Source organism: Nylanderia fulva, unplaced genomic scaffold (assembly GCF_048542155.1).
Source record: "Nylanderia fulva isolate GAGA-0341 unplaced genomic scaffold, ASM4854215v1 Scaffold8, whole genome shotgun sequence".
Taxonomy (NCBI): Eukaryota; Metazoa; Arthropoda; class Insecta; order Hymenoptera; family Formicidae; genus Nylanderia; species Nylanderia fulva.
Genome location: NW_028190916.1, coordinates 1,797,735 through 1,814,098, shown reverse-complemented (window position 1 = coordinate 1,814,098; position 16,364 = coordinate 1,797,735). Strand labels below are relative to the sequence as shown.

At 34.3% G+C, this 16,364-nt stretch overlaps 1 protein-coding gene across 3 annotated transcripts in view; it reads right to left on the bottom strand.

The window, feature by feature from the left end:
• The window catches only part of LOC114935100 (tachykinin-like peptides receptor 99D), a 94,008-nt gene extending 78,521 nt beyond the window's left edge, over positions 1 to 15,487 (bottom strand). For all 3 annotated transcript variants that reach the window (XM_085489303.1, XM_085489302.1, XM_085489301.1), the window contains exon 1: positions 15,297 to 15,487. The gene's annotated coding sequence lies outside the window, so the exon portion shown is untranslated. The remainder of the gene's footprint in view (positions 1 to 15,296) is intronic.
• Positions 15,488 to 16,364: the final 877 nt, after the last annotated feature.

The window sequence follows — 16,364 nt, the reverse complement described above, 5'->3', positions numbered from 1 at the left end:
GAGAAAAATATAGATCCGAAAATCGCTGAATCGGGAATCGAACCCGAGACCTTTCGCTTGCCGGGCGACTGCTCTTCCAGCTGAGCTATTCAGATCCTTTCGATTCTATACTTTTCTCTGTTATATATATTAATGTTGGTAAACAAACGCATTTTTAAGCCAGCGTGTATCAATATAAGAGTTTTAACAAGGCTCTGTAATATAAATATAAATTTAACGTATAAGACGGGCAACAAGAGCCAAATCGCGGATGACAATGCGTTATCCTAACGAAACTAAATAATTTTCCGTTAGAATTAAATACCGGTGCACAAGGCACCAAATTTTACTTGGACACGGCCAAGATTTTAAAATATGAAATAATCTCATATTTGAGATTTAATTTCAATACCCCCTTTAACCCCCCTACGGAAAATAAATAAATGAATGCAAGAAATTATTAATTTCGAGAATTACCTATTTCTGTTTTTGACACCTATAGATGTACATTGTCAAACAAACTTTTAAGTGACAGTAACGGTACCATTGTGTGGATTTCTAAGATTAAAAATCAGATGATATATTTTTTTTTAGATAAAGGTTTTTCTTGAGTGCGTCATAATAGGACGGTTTTCAGAAATCCCTCGAGAAACTTGTACACTAGAAAAAAAATTTTGTTGGATTAAAAAAAATTCTGTTCGAAAATGGACGAAACGGAATTACTAGTTGAATCTACCAAAATTCCTTTTAATGCAACAAGAATCTACCAGAATTCCTTTTCATGTAACAAGCATCTTGTTTGCACAACAAATCGATTTGTTGGTGCAAACAAGATATTTGTTGTATTAAAAGGAATTCTGGTAGATTCAATCAGAATTCCGTTTCGTCCATTTTCGAACAGAATTTTTGTTAATCCAACAACATTTTTTTTTCAGTGTACATTCTATCTCTAACAAAACTATTGCATCGTTTATTATATATATACTTATTTGAACGAATAATTGAAGAAGTTTGATAAAAACTATTGTTAACGAACCGAAAATAATCTTTTATATAACAAAATTTTAACGATAGCTATGTTCAAGGATTATATAATTATGTATAAGAATATTCTTTATATTAAATATAAGGACATTTACTATACATTTGTATGTTTTCACGATAACAAATTCAATTTTCTCGAAGAAAATTCTGACTTGGCGAAAATTATGTGTTTTTCATTTCCTTCATCTTTTTGAATTTATTATGAGTTTATATATTATGAGCCATTGAGAGAGAGAGAGAGAGAGAGAGAGAGAAAGAAAGAAAAAAAAGGGAACGAAGCGGGAAAACGTTCTCTTTATTAAACGATCATCCGTTTAACGACGCACTTGGCGAGAAAATCTTGGCTATATAGCCAAGCTCTTGCTATAGCCGGAGAGATGACCACTCGCGAATTATTTCCAAGGCTGCAACTGACATCTTGTCCGGTAGTCGCATTGAGTCGATTGTCAGATATAAGTTCCGTGACCAGCGGACAAGAAATATCCGCAACTACGATATTTCAAACTTCTGCTGTTGAGAGAGAAAGAGAGAACTTGCACGTGACAAATAAATTATGGTCGATGCGAGCAGCATTTTCTCGTCACTTCGCGTGATTAGACAATGTGACTCTTATAATCTTTCCAGAAGCAATACGTTCAGACAATAGCCAATGTATATGCATATATGTGCAAAATGATATATTTACGATTCAAAATCGACTTGAAAAGTTTTTGCCGCGCGGTGCCAAAATATTGCGAAACACAATTATTTGTACGTCGAAACACGAGGTCAGGACGCCTCACCCTCGGGACCGAAAATTTGATCATTCGGTATAACAAGAGATAGCAGCGTGCGATCGGAGAGATTTACATGTATGTTTAAACATCACTTGGAACCGTACCGTCCCGTTTGGGGCATTCAATCAAGACATCGGTGTGAACCGGGAAATGAATTGTATGTATCTGACTGTTTTCATGTTGAAGAGAAGGAGAGAAGGAAAGGGACATACTCGAATATATTTCTTATCCGAGAAAGTTAGTCGGAAGGGAGAGAGAGATAGAGATAGATAGAGAACATATTTATATATTTTCGCAGCCAAATTCTATTTTCGCTGCAATTCAGAATTTATGATATAATCTTTCGTAAGACATAAAACGTTATTGCGAACAGAATTTCGATGCTCAGTTTAGATGCAGGTAAAAAGAAAATATAGGTAGAATGTAGAGAGAGAGAATCATTAATTAAATTAATAAAACCCCGCACATCATTAGCATGCGCGAATAATGTAGAGAGAGGAGAGAGAGAGAAAGAGAAAAAGAGAGGTACGTCATTTATTTCGACAGACCTAGAAATAATTAACACGCGAAATTGGAGGCACCGGAAAATGTGGCTTTTTATCGCGAACGTTGCATACGTCACCGCACCAAAGAAGGTAAAAAAAATTGTGAGCGCGCTAAAAAAATGCACGTAGAATTGAAATTTACGCTCGATAAATAAGGAACTGTTGTCTCGTTAAAACGATATGATTTGGCGAGTGAAATTCAATGCGAAATTATGTCAATTGCTACATTAAATTGCGATAAACGCGTCAAATCTTCAAGATATATTTTTGATGACTGCAAAGAGAGTACAAAAGGAAACTGAGTGAGTCAAATGCATTTTCAATGCAATTTTCACGCTGAAATAGCTACCGTAACAATTCTAACAAGTCACCATTGACGTTCGACACAAAGTTGCGATACGTTGCCTTTGATAAGGATACGCTGTAATAATCGAATTCCTATCATAAAAGCGATAGTTGTGAACGAAGTTATCTTTTGTTTTGAATGACGGGGAGGCAGAAAGACAGGAATCTGTGTTTTGGTCAGTTGATTCAATCTTGTGAAACTTATCTTCATATACATATATGACATAAGTTATACTTCAACATGAATTATCTAGAATATAATATATCTATAAATATCTATTCATCTAAATTTTATTTATTTATTTGTTTAAAGAGAGAGGGGAGAGAGAGAGAAAGACAAAAGAAAAATTGATAGATTCTCGTAAAAGACACAAGTTTTTATGCGGGAAAAATAATATTCCATCATTGCTACGAGAGACGACAAATACGCCGACTTAGAACTTCGCGATCTTTTCGTTTGTCCTTCAGGATGTGAAACGAGCGACTCATGCACGGCGAGAAATCTGGCGCAAATTCAACGTGTATAACGATCAATTTGTACGACCGTTTGCAAGGTTTGCATTCAAATAGCATCACGACCCTGTGTGTACAAGGCGAATCAAAATTCTCCTCTTGCAAACTTCGGAGGCGTGCTCGATAGATATCAATGTGAAAAGTTTCTGCGAACACGAGAAAGCTTTCTTTCCGTCACCATTTGCAGCGCGACATACGCAAATTTTTTATTCATCTTGAATGGAAAGCTCTATAAACCGCGAAACGTTGTGATAGCACATTATTCGTTATCTCTTATCTGATCCACCGAAATTAAAAGCACTTACAACTGTGATATTTTTCAAATTTGCAATCTCGTAGGACCTACAAGATCGGTTTTTGCGTTATTACTTTTATACTATTCTACTCTATAACTCAAACATTTCGGGAATGTGTAAAGAGAATTTTAACTCATACCCTGTATTTGTAATCGAGTAAGTTTAATCAGTGGTATAAATAGTGCATGTATAGCAATTCATGAATCGTCAACACGCGACATATATCCACGTATTAATTATTATGCATACCGATAGTTTGCGATACGAAAATTTCAGCGTAACAAATCAGTATTGTTACGCATTATACGCATACAAACAATATGAAATCAAACAATTATATGTACGAATAACATACATTTTGCGCAACAAATATTTCCATTCTGTCGGAGGGTAATATGTTTCATTAAAGAACACATAAAAACAAGATATTAATACGTCATTGTATTAAATATATATTTTGCACACCGTATTGTGTTTTATATATTGTACAAAAATATGTTGATACGAGAATGTACGAATATATAATTTAAAAGCTGCCTTAATAAACTCTCGCAATTTAACGCTGTGAATAACATTAATGAGAATAAATTTGACTTTAATGGACGTACATTCGATTTCGTTTCTCCGCTCGCGTTTGTGTCACAACTGTCTATTAGTCATTTTGTCGTGGTGTATCGAATCACGCACGCATGTTCAGTCGTTAATCAATCTTTAATTGAACGAATATACCGCAACTGCATAGTGGCAGATATTCACGCACGATTCGATTATTGAAGTTTAATTAATATAGGAACGCAGTCCATTAGCGATACTAATTAAGCGAATGGTTCAACGATTTTTTTTTAATAGGACGCGTATGTATGTATGTGTGTATGTGATGCGGGATCGCGTATTACGGCTTTAGCACACCCGAAAGTCATTAATTGCACGTCGCGGTTATTTCACCCTGATGATATTTACTCAACCGGCCCGACGTGTTCATTAGATTATTCAATTTACAAAAGGAGGATTAACCGGCCGATTAAGCGCTCGGACGCTGACTACCCGCTAGTTGTACATGGATTTCACATCGGTTTATCGTTAGGAAAGTTCGACGTGGTAAAAGTAAATAGCTGCGAAGGCCCCTCTACTCGAAACTTGTTGAGTTCGTGAAGTTCTCTTATGGTATTACAGTTCTTAATAGTTTTGCACGCGAATTAAGATCGGATCGTCCGAGAGCGAGCAATTGCAGTCTCTACAAAAGCGAGATGTATTGTACATACTCGTACGTATGTATATTTACGTACATATAAATATATTTAGCATATTGTATAACTTGCTTTAAATTTTTCAGACTTTGGCATGGATATGTGATTATTTTTTTAATCATGTAATTATTGAATATATACATTCTTAATATTAAAATTGGTATTTCTTTGATTCCAATTTTTAGCTGAAAGTTTAATATTAAATACATTCACGGATGTTTGTTAAAACTTGCTTGCTTTATAAAATTAGACTATATTACAGTTTCGATAATATTATTTCAAACTTTTTCTTTTTGAACAAAAATTGAGATCCGAGATCCTCGAAACTGACCTGGCTACTGAAAATTACATAAATATGATAAAATTCGCGATGATAAGATAATAAAGGAAATTTGAGATATAACTTCTCTATAATTTTTTTTACTCTATAGAATTATAATAATATTGTTAATGAATGAATATTTTGCTATTATTACTACTATTTATATAAATTATGTAATTTGTGTCAAAGAAACTCAGGCAAGAAATTACTAAAGTTTAAGAACTTGATACAAGCGAATTTATAAACGAATGAGGGCTTTTAATGAGCAAACTAATTAAGCGGACTAAGTTCGTATCAGGCATGGATAAAACGTAACACCGAGGAATATGGGTTTGTCGACTTAAACCTAGGTCGGTTCCGGTATCTTTACTTTACTAATTTACACATACCTACACATATTCTCTCCCTATGCTTCTCTTAAAGCGAATATTCACCATTTTCGAAAAGATTAAGCGAAGCGGTTATTATCTTAGTCTGGTTATTCTCATAGGAAAAATGCGGACACAGAGAAATGTTAATTCTCGCTTTTAGTACATATGTTTGTCATAATAGCGGTTTTGCTGATGCGTGTTACGTGTGTTTTCATTCCCGCAATAAGCAACGTTATGCAAGCATGTGGCCAACATATGGTGAAAATATACAGTCTTCGAAGCGTCGTAAATCTGTGCTTTAAATCGGTAAGTCGCGATGACAAGTCACTCGCATTATTTTATGCGAATAATAAGATCATCATCGTCGCAAATTTCTACTTCGGTGAATGTTAACAAAGCTCGGTGTAACAATTTCATATTTATTAAAAATTTTCCTGGATCTACTTTTGCGAACGCTCGAATCTTATAATCGTATCGCTTGAAACTACATATTAATCTAGATATGGTAGACAATAATAATACTGTAAAATATAGTTCTCATCAAATATTTGATTTTGTATGTGTTAATTTTCAATAATTACATTCTTATGAATTGACGTGAAGATAATATTCTATAAATTATTAGAAAAATTAAAGTTATATGTTTGCTATCTAATATTCCGAATTTTTGGTAGTAAAGATACACTTTTACGGTATATCATCGATGTTACAGATAACACTTCACAAACAATGAATCATTTAATTAATGCCCTCGGCAAGTCATAATAAACCAAATAACATGTTACTTCGTTTGTGACTAACTGACTTGTCCGATAGTTATCCTGATTTAAAGCCAATTCTGCATTCTCGCCCGCGATGCGTTAGCCCGGATAACTAACACGCCCATAAATATGTATATCTGTCCCTAACGCGTAAATATATACCTTGCGCTTCAGGCAAAGTTCGCGGTGCACGAACTGCACGATATATTATAGCCTAGATTCGCTCGGATAATAAGATTTATTACCGTCCATCGCGCCCGACCTTCGTCAAACTTCCGTGTCTCTGCCCATCCTTGACGATCCTCTCTCTCTCTCTCTCTCTCTCTCTCTCTCTGACCCGCATGTATGTCCGTCACATCATTCTAGGATAATTCGCCCTTCTTGATCGTGTCGATGAAAAGTCGGACGCTATCGAGGTCGCTTTCGCTATCGAACGCTGTTCGTTCCGTCTATTTTCCATCCCCGTAGAAGTCTGTCTTTAGGTTCTTTCATTTCAACCCGAAACAACGAAACATAGCAAAATGGGACTATGTTATTCGCGTTTAAATCATCTGGATTAACTTCTTCTCTCGCATGAGATTCTCGTTCAACTTCAAATTTCTGCTTCAAAGCTAAATTAAATTTTCGCCTTCCGCCGGAGGCAAAATATGCTGCTTAATATTTTTCACAGCGAGTATGAATTTTGGGAGGAATCTTTAGGCAGAAAGAGAGAACGATAATACAGTATATACATGTATTCGTTATAAGAAAGAAGTACGATTAACAAGCGAGCAAACTTCTATGCGCCTGTTGAAGATTGTAATAATTTTCTTATATGATATAAGAGATCTTTTAACTACTTTTAATTTAAGTTTGTACATATAACATAATAATCGGTTTTAAACAATTTCTGATATTTATGATTAAAATTTTATCTGGAGAATTATGTTTTTCGAAAGACCCTCGGTTTCTTTTATAAAACAAGGAGATAAAAATCTCTGGAATGTCGAAATTAACGTAAAGATGCACCACTATGTCGGAATTATTCAAATATCAATTCCTCTGTTACACGGCGAGAATCATAATTAATCAATCTGTAAATTACAATAATCGCGTAGGAAATGAACGTAATTGTAATGTACCGTTGTCCTCTTGTCATCCACCGATGGCGATTAATTACCCGCAGATTTAGATCATTTATCTCGACAAGATATATAGCAGGATAATTCCAGTTCTCTCGCTAAGCGAGAGATGACTTTAAGATTGAAGAATCGCTAGAAATTAAAGCGGATATGTACTTTACGGGTCACGGTGTGTCAGTCAAGATCTTTCCAGAACAATAAACTCGCGATTAATCACATTGCACGGTACTAATTGTAAGTCAACGTTAGCACGAAAACGCTAAGGAGTCGGTATATCATTCCTTTGTATTTGACACGCTATGAAAAGACATAGGTGTTGCACGCGTGCTGCGGCGCTCGAAGACACATAATGGAATTGAAATTTTACGATCAATTCTTAGTATGCACTCCCTGTAATTCTTTCGTCGAGACTTCTCGTCACGTCTACTTCTCATCAATTATGGAGCCAAAGAGAGCGACAAAAAAATTCTTCTCAATAACGGAAATGCCGAGGAGAATTCCTCGTCGCTTTTAGTATCTCTTACCCTTTCTTCTCTACCTCTGGTACACTTTTTATCACGTTCGAATCGACCTTTTGATACTGCTTCTCTTTGTTCCGTGTGTGCTTCGCGAACGATCCCTCTTTTTTCCCTCTGCCCCTTTTCTTTGAGTTTGCTTTGTTCTTCACGTTCGTCTCTATCTATTACTTACATAGATTATTTCGAATATCAGAATATTTATGAATCTTTTTTACAATATATCATAAATTACGTTAAATTTATAAACAAAACATTTTTTTTTATTATATATAATGACATTACTGCTCAGACATTATTCATTACTCGCTAAATTAAATATGATTTAATTTGATTTTGATGTATTGTTAAAAAAAATAATTTTATTAAAAATCGAAATTTTATCATAGAAGAAATAATTTTATCAACAGTTGAAATAATTTTATTATATGTAGTTGACCATTTCGTATAACAGGGATGAACTGATAATTATTAGTGTTTTAATTATTTCCAAAACTAAAGCGAAAAAATTTATTAAAAGCATTATATAGAAAATTGTCATATCATAATGATATGTATACACCAAAAAGCAAAAAGGCTCGTAATATACAACGCAATAAATAAAAATAATACAAGACCAACTTACGAGCAAACGAATAGATATGATATAATAAATTCAAATTTATTTATAAATTTCTGATACAGACATAAGTGACAAAAGTGTTAAGAATCATGAAAAACAATAATTTAGTTTGAAATATTTCATGACTTATTTTGATATCTGATATAACATGTATTCACTTTAATGACTTAATACTTTTATACACATAATAATGATATGCATTGATTAATAGAATTAATTATAATTAAAAAATATATAATTGCGTGTCACAGAGGTGCAGCATTGTATTTATATAAAATTATACTCATTAATCAAATTATTATTCTGTGAAATATTTAATGTGGAGTGCATACATTTACAAAATATTTCATATTTTATACGTCATTATAATATATTAAAATAAATCAAATTTAATTTTTGTTGTTCTACTTTAATATTTTTACATATGCAGATCTAGATTAACAAAATTGATATATACATTAACCAAATCATAGGTCTAAGAAAACGTAAATAATTGACATGCTTGCAAATAAATGTAAATTTTCTTAGCATGTTGTTTTATAGCGAAAAGTATTTTACAGCATTAAATATCTTTATAGCGTAAAGTAGCTTAGTATCTTTTTTATTCAATTTTTGTTTGATATTTTCTTCTAGCTGTTATAGTTTCGGAAGTAGTAAAGACGCTATCAGTTATCGGATTATCTTATAAATTTTATTTCTTATTACTTTCGATAAGAATCCGTTATTAAAGGCGCATGTGCCAGTTATTGAATATCCGCTACCTGTACAGTTAGTCAACGGCTAGTAGTAGATAATTCATATAGAATATAGGAACATTTGAACCCAAGTGAATCGGTCCGCGACAGGCCAGGCAGCTTATATATACATATATATCGCGCCAACAGTATTTTTAATTATAATTTATTCGTTTAATATATAAAATCGTGGATACAATATGATAATTCTTAAATTTTACATCGCAGATTTATTGACAGACATTTCGTTATCATGCTTAATTTTCCATTGAACAAGATCATAATTCACTGTCTTTTGACTACGTAAAAAAGTTCAATGTATTTTGAAACCAGACAGATTGCAGCGCGGCCGGCAGCCTGTGTGTTTAATTGTCGTCCATATCTCAAGTAATTTAGCCTAGCTCTTTTGACAGAGTATTGAATTTTCTGACCTTTCGTTTATCGTGTTTTTATGGTCTCTGAAATTATTTAGTTGGTAGAAATCGGCAAACAGAAAATGCAGAGCTTTCATCTTTAGAGAGATTGTCGCGATACGTATGTATATTACAACTGCAGCAATGTTTCCGCTGTTCGCGTGACGTTCGTTATGGTTGTCGTTAATACTGGCGTTCATTACATTTGGAGATCCGAGTGTTCCGTATAATTTTTGCGGTTGAAAAGCAAGGAAATCCGTCAGCGCGTACGCCAATTGCATTCGGGAGAGAAATTCAGACTATCTCGAGAAGAACTTTCTACGAAACAATCCATAAATGACTACTCGACTATTCCATTCTCTTGAATTTTCTTGCGATGTTATATTTGTTTTTCGCGTTTTCGCATTTCTCGCTCCTTCAACCTGTCCCCAATACTCGATGGCACTGCGTTCTTAGTTTGTGCAGTAATGTTGCGCGACCATCGGCAGTAAGTCTTTATAAGTATATATATGTTCTCTCAAGAGCACTCTCTCGTCCCACAACTCAGTTCGTCCTTCCGTTTTATTTTACAGCGAGCCCAATTGCAGTGTTTACGTTCCTTTTATCTTTAGTAGCTCCTCGTATAAAACGATCTAATCCATTCCTCTGATCAGAGGAAAGATCTCAAGAGAAGAGAGTTGAGGAGAAGAGAAAAGTGCACGCAGAAATTTAAAAGAAGAAACAAAATTTAATAAAAGAAAAAAAAAAGAAAAATAGAGATTCCGCGCACTTACTCAAATATCGTGCATAAAGGATTGATTTGTCTCTCTCTTTTTTTATTTTAAATTATATCAACTGTCTTTGTTTTTTATTTTTTTATCCGTAAATTGCGCAACAACAAATTGTAATTTGCGTTTAGCACGTTTTAAAATAAAATGCCATGTTCTTAATGAAGTTCCTGCAGCGTACTTGTTGCAATACGATTGCAAAATTCAAAGTTTCACGAAACCAAGTTTTACAATGCGGCAACTTCCAATTTGTTCTGAATTTTAAATGAATTCTTCAGTTATAGCTTTGCAAGCCGTCGTATATTTCAAATATAATTTATTTTTTCAGTCGCCTTGTGATCAAGACAAGCATAAACTTTTCAAATTCTATTTAACTAAAACAATATCTACTTTTTGTACGTAATCATATACAATGTTCTTTCTAACAGTAATTTAATAGAAATGGTTCGATGAGAGGAGAGAGAGAGAGAGAGAGAGAGAGAGAGAGAAGAGAGAGAGAGAGAGAGAGAGAGAGGGTGTAAGAGAAAGAAACTGAGAGAGAATTTTTCCTTTAACTTGATTAATCGCTGAAACAATCATCAAGCGTGGAAATCCCTTTGAATCGCGATGTACAACATGTCGCATAATTGGAGAGCCGTGTAGGCGTTGATGGATTCGGTGAATGTAACGTGGCGCGATTTCCACGGGATCGTGTGATTGTCGCGTTGATCTTGTCGCGAAGAGCATTCCTTTTTTTCGGCTCAACGAGGGTTGAGCGGACTGCGCTCGTCAACGTTGGACGAGCGAGCCGCGAGTTTACGCCAATCATCGCATTGTTGTTGGATTCTCGGGTGAATTGTTGAACAAAAATTTTCACCTCTTTCGACTTCATCCGCTCTAGTCCGTGGAGTATTGAAACAGGCTTCGCCTGCGCCATCATTAATAAACGTGCGCGCGCGTGACCGGAAGCTGATCCCTAAGAATTATGTATCGCGGATGTATAGATATTTGCGAAACCCGCATCGTCAAGTACGCGGATATCGGCGGCGATCCTCCGCATTCGACGCGCTTAATCGTGTCACGTTCTCATCCTCTCGCGCTTTTCTCTTTTCTGGTCTCGCGCGTTCGTGCCGATGCATACATCGGGACGATCATCTGACGATATTTAACTCTATATCGCGACGAGCAAGTGTAATGACGTTGTACAGAGAGAAAGAAAGACAGAGAGCGTATTAATCAAATCAATGGGCAAAAATTCGTACATGTGATAGACAGGTCTAATTTCCTACAGTATTGAATAAGGTTCAGTAATGAAATCCTGTTCATAAATATGCCAAAGTGATATCCAATTTCTCTTTTCTTCTATATATGATAATTCTTTTTAGATAATTTAGTTTAATATTTCTAGTGTGTGTGCAATTGGAATCTATATCAGCATATAGGTATAATGAAGCGTACTTTTTAATAAGATATAACGCATCTACCAGCTGGGAAACTTGTATGTTCAAGAGCTTATGTTAAGCTTATTTCCATTGTTTATGTAGCGATTTCGTAGCAGCTATATGTGCGAAAATGATGTAAAATCAGCTATATATGAGTAAAACGTGACCATTTTTATACCGTAGATTGAACAAGTAGTTATAAAAGACTTTTAGAATTTATAGGAATAGCCGCTGCAAGTATCTTTCTGACGGATATATATACGGTGATCTTCTGCAAAGTCACTTGTATTAACGTTAAACCAACTCTGAGATTGGATAGCATCAATGAAAAATTCAGAAAATCCAAGAGAAAATCCAATCATAAAGAAAGTAAAGCTTTACTTAACATAAATGTCATGTTTCGAAGAATATAATTCTTCTTTCTTCACAGAGTAACATTTTTATGTATTTTAGAATTTTTCTGAAAAGATTGTATTATATTTTTTTCAAATATGACTGCGTGTTAAGGCAACCATAAAATATCTCGACGATATAAAATTGAATCATTCTGGTAATAAAATGTTTCTATATACAAGATAATATACATTACATTCTATCTAAACATTGAAACATTAAATAAGAGAAAATTTTTCGAAGAAGACTCTATTAGATAAAAAGCTACCATCACAGAATATAGTTAATATATATATATATTTTTTTTTTTCAAAAACAACATTTAATTATCAAAATGTTTAAGAATACATATACATAAACGAATAATAATTTGACTTTTATTTACTCGGTTGAAATCATTAATACTACATTATATACAGTTGGAGGTAATTATATGCCGCATCGCAATTAAATATACGATATCGCGACGATATCGCATACGTATGGTAATATCGTGAAATATCTATCGTGTTTTTATTTATTCAACAAAAATCGTGCATGCAAACAGATGCTTTACTTCTAAAGCTCCTCTCGAAATACGCGCGCGTGCGATGTAAATAAGGCTTTTACGGTTAGAATATCAGTGCATGCCGTGCAATTTAAGAGGATGCAATCAAGTAGCGCGATACGTGGTATCTAATCTACAAGATACTAATTTCCGGAAGTAACGGCCTTCTCTCACCATGCATCAACAACGATAATACAACCCTTTCCAACATTGTTCATTCTTTTTTTCGAAGATGATAGGATAGAGGGATTTATTGCGAAATGTTCGTAACGCTGTGGCGGATTTCCATCTATTTTAACACGCCATTGACGCCATTGAATACGTTATTTTGGATAAAAGCTGTTCAGTAGACGATTTAATCCAGTGCGCATATAAAGTTTCCTTTTTTTATACATATATATATATATATATATATATATATATATATATATATTCTTGTCGGAACGGAATTCCGTCAGAATGAATAACGATTGACGTGAATCAATATCGTTACATAGAGCGATATTACAACAATACTAGAATGATGATGAAAATAAATGAATTTCGGATACATGCGCATGTATATACAAGCGCGACATGTAATTTTGCATCGCAAATTTTTTTTTTTTTAGATTATTATATTTTATCGCAAATTTTTGTGAAATCTACAGAAGCGACTATCTTCGGACGTTTAGCGACCGATTAAATGCCCTCAAATCCTCGAATGCGTTATTAAATACTTGTAACGCGTGCGCTTGAGTGCCGATCATAAATTGTGTAATTACCGACCGGCGCGATTGCATCGCGTTCTCCAAATTCACGCTTACATCACGCGCTGTCAACTTTCATTAAATACAGAATCACAATTTTCTCGATCGCGTGATTTTCATAAATAATGTTCTGTTTTTTGCAAATACAAACACGAAATATAGAGTATAAGAGTTTTAACAAGGCTCTGTAATATAAATATAAATTTAACGTATAAGACGGGCAACAAGAGCCAAATCGCGGATGACAATGCGTTATCCTAACGAAACTAAATAATTTTTCGTTAGAATTATTTTTGAAATTAAATCTCAAAATATGAGATTATTTCATATTTAAAATCTTGGCCGTGTCCAAGTAAAAATTTGGTGCCTTGTGCACCGATATTTAATTCTAACGAAAAATTATTTAGTTTCGTTAGGATAACGCATTGTCATCCGCGATTTGGCTCTTGTTGCCCGTCTTATACGTTAAATTTACGAAATATAGAGTTTTTCGTATCGCATCGCATTTATCTTGCTAATCGGTTATGCTACGCAATAAAATACGATATAGGTACAGGATATCTCGCTTATGATGATCGTAACGTTCACGAATAATGTAAGCGCACATTGAGGTCTCTATATAACCAGTCTGATAAATTGAGATGTAAAGAAACTCGCGCGTTATATTCTCTCGATTACTCTTTGTCGGAAACAAATTAATTTTTATTACAATATTATATTTTTTTATAATAACTTATTGTCTTTATAAGTAATTAGTCTGAATTGTAAGATTTTCGCAAAGTTTTTAAGGTAATAGCCGAGCACGCGATGGTGCATTAAGAACTTTTCGGCATGCTAATGTAGCATTAACGACCGACCGTTCTTGTTTAAAACGTGCGGTGTTTGTTGAGTACTTTACTTGCAAAAAAAATTAAAAAAGTATGAGATCCATCGCGTCATTAATTACTAAACAAAGTCGGAGAATATTGTTTCGAATTCACACTAACTTAATTTCACGCTTTTTATTTTTTCCTCGCTCTCGTCAGTTTTATTCAGTTAAGACTAAAACTAATTAGCTAAATTTTCCTTCTTTAAATTATATTTGAAATCGTAAAATTATTTGACTTACGAATAACTTTTGCTCGTTTAAATTTGTACATATCTCATGTAATATAAACAAATTCTATATACTCCCGACAGGAGTAAATTCTTGTTCTCTGTAAAATGAACAAATTCTATATACCCCCGACAGGAGTAAATTCTTGTTGTATTTCAAAGTAACTATGTAACTATGGAAGGGTATAAAATGAAAGATATTACATCGCGAAAGTGATAACGACTATTATTTTTCATGTGATTCGTGATTTCCTGCCAAGAGCCGTATTGGAAAGTTTCACGTGCAGAATATATCACTTTCGGAGAGACATTTATTGCGAAAAGCGATGCTTATAGCCTCACTATTAGAAAACAGAGATAATATATAGAGATAATATACCAAACGTGTATAAACATAAAATTCATTAAAAGATCGTCCTTTTTTCCCGCCCGTTGTTTCCTTATTACACCATTAAATGCAGCCCTCGACGCGGCTTTATGTGAACTAATATTCTCTTTCGCTCTCTCTTTTTTTAATTTTATGATAAAAGCCCCGACTTAAAAAATAAAGTATTTATAGTCGTTAATGGGCACTAATCTAACACCTAACGATAATAAAACAAGAGAGAGGTACGATTTGTTCAGCCGCGCCGCGGCCGACGATCGGTTGACGTTCTCCACTTAGCACTGTCGGAACTCGCAAGGGGGTCGCGCGGCACTCGAAAAAAATTGAAAACTCACCGAGAATCAAACTATCAAGAGAAGATCCCCCGTATCCTTGAAAATATTCCTTGCACACGTTGTTTGTGTATATGTGTTTGTGTGTGCGCGCGCGTGTAAGTACGTCATGTACGCACACAGACGAGGGCGAGCGGGATTTTAAGGGTTGTACGATCGCAACGGGCCGCGCGCCTCCACGATACTGGCCGGCCGTCTCTCGCGGCCTGGCACTCGCCTCGCGACGCCGGCACAGCTAGAGCGCGTACTCCAGACGCCGACCTATCGCGACACATCGCTCGAACCCGGGTCCACCGCCGAAGGTGGTTCGCGTCACGACTAGGCTTTTCGATATGGGAAAGTGTGCAGTTTTGTCATCCGCAGCCGAGGACATACACACATCATACACTCGTATATTCGTAAAAAAAAGCGCATCCCTTTTTTGTCTTGAAAGCTCCGAAATTGAGAACCATTGAAACAAAATTCAGTGCGTATAAATAGGTATAATTGAAGATGGATTATAAAATTCGCATGCAGAGAAAGTTTTTTTGCGATTTCATTGAAATATCATTGTGACGTAAAGTATATCGTATTAATGCATCTCGTATATTTTAATTTTTAATAATCTTCTAGAACAAGTACCTTCAATTTCCATCGATTAAAACAAATATTATTAACAATCCGGATTATTCAAACTGACTAATCAAATTAAAGCAGATTAAATATTGAAGATTATATTTGCTTAACGTTTTCACGACCGATTAATATTTTAATTGTATATTTTATGTAAGGTAACTTAAGAATATTTCTCGACATCTTGACGTGAAAATAATAATTCTGCAATAATGAAACTGGTTATAATGCATTTTACATAAAGACATGAACATTTAAAAGTAAATTTATACACTCGAGAAAATAAATTGCTCTTTTTTTATTACATTAAAAGATTTAAACATTTATCCGAAAATTTCTGACAATTTGCGTAATACTGAAATATAAAATATTATTTTAAAGAGATAATTTTTAAAATGAGATAAAATTATGTGATTATATGAATAAATGATACTATACAAACGCTACATAATTCGTACA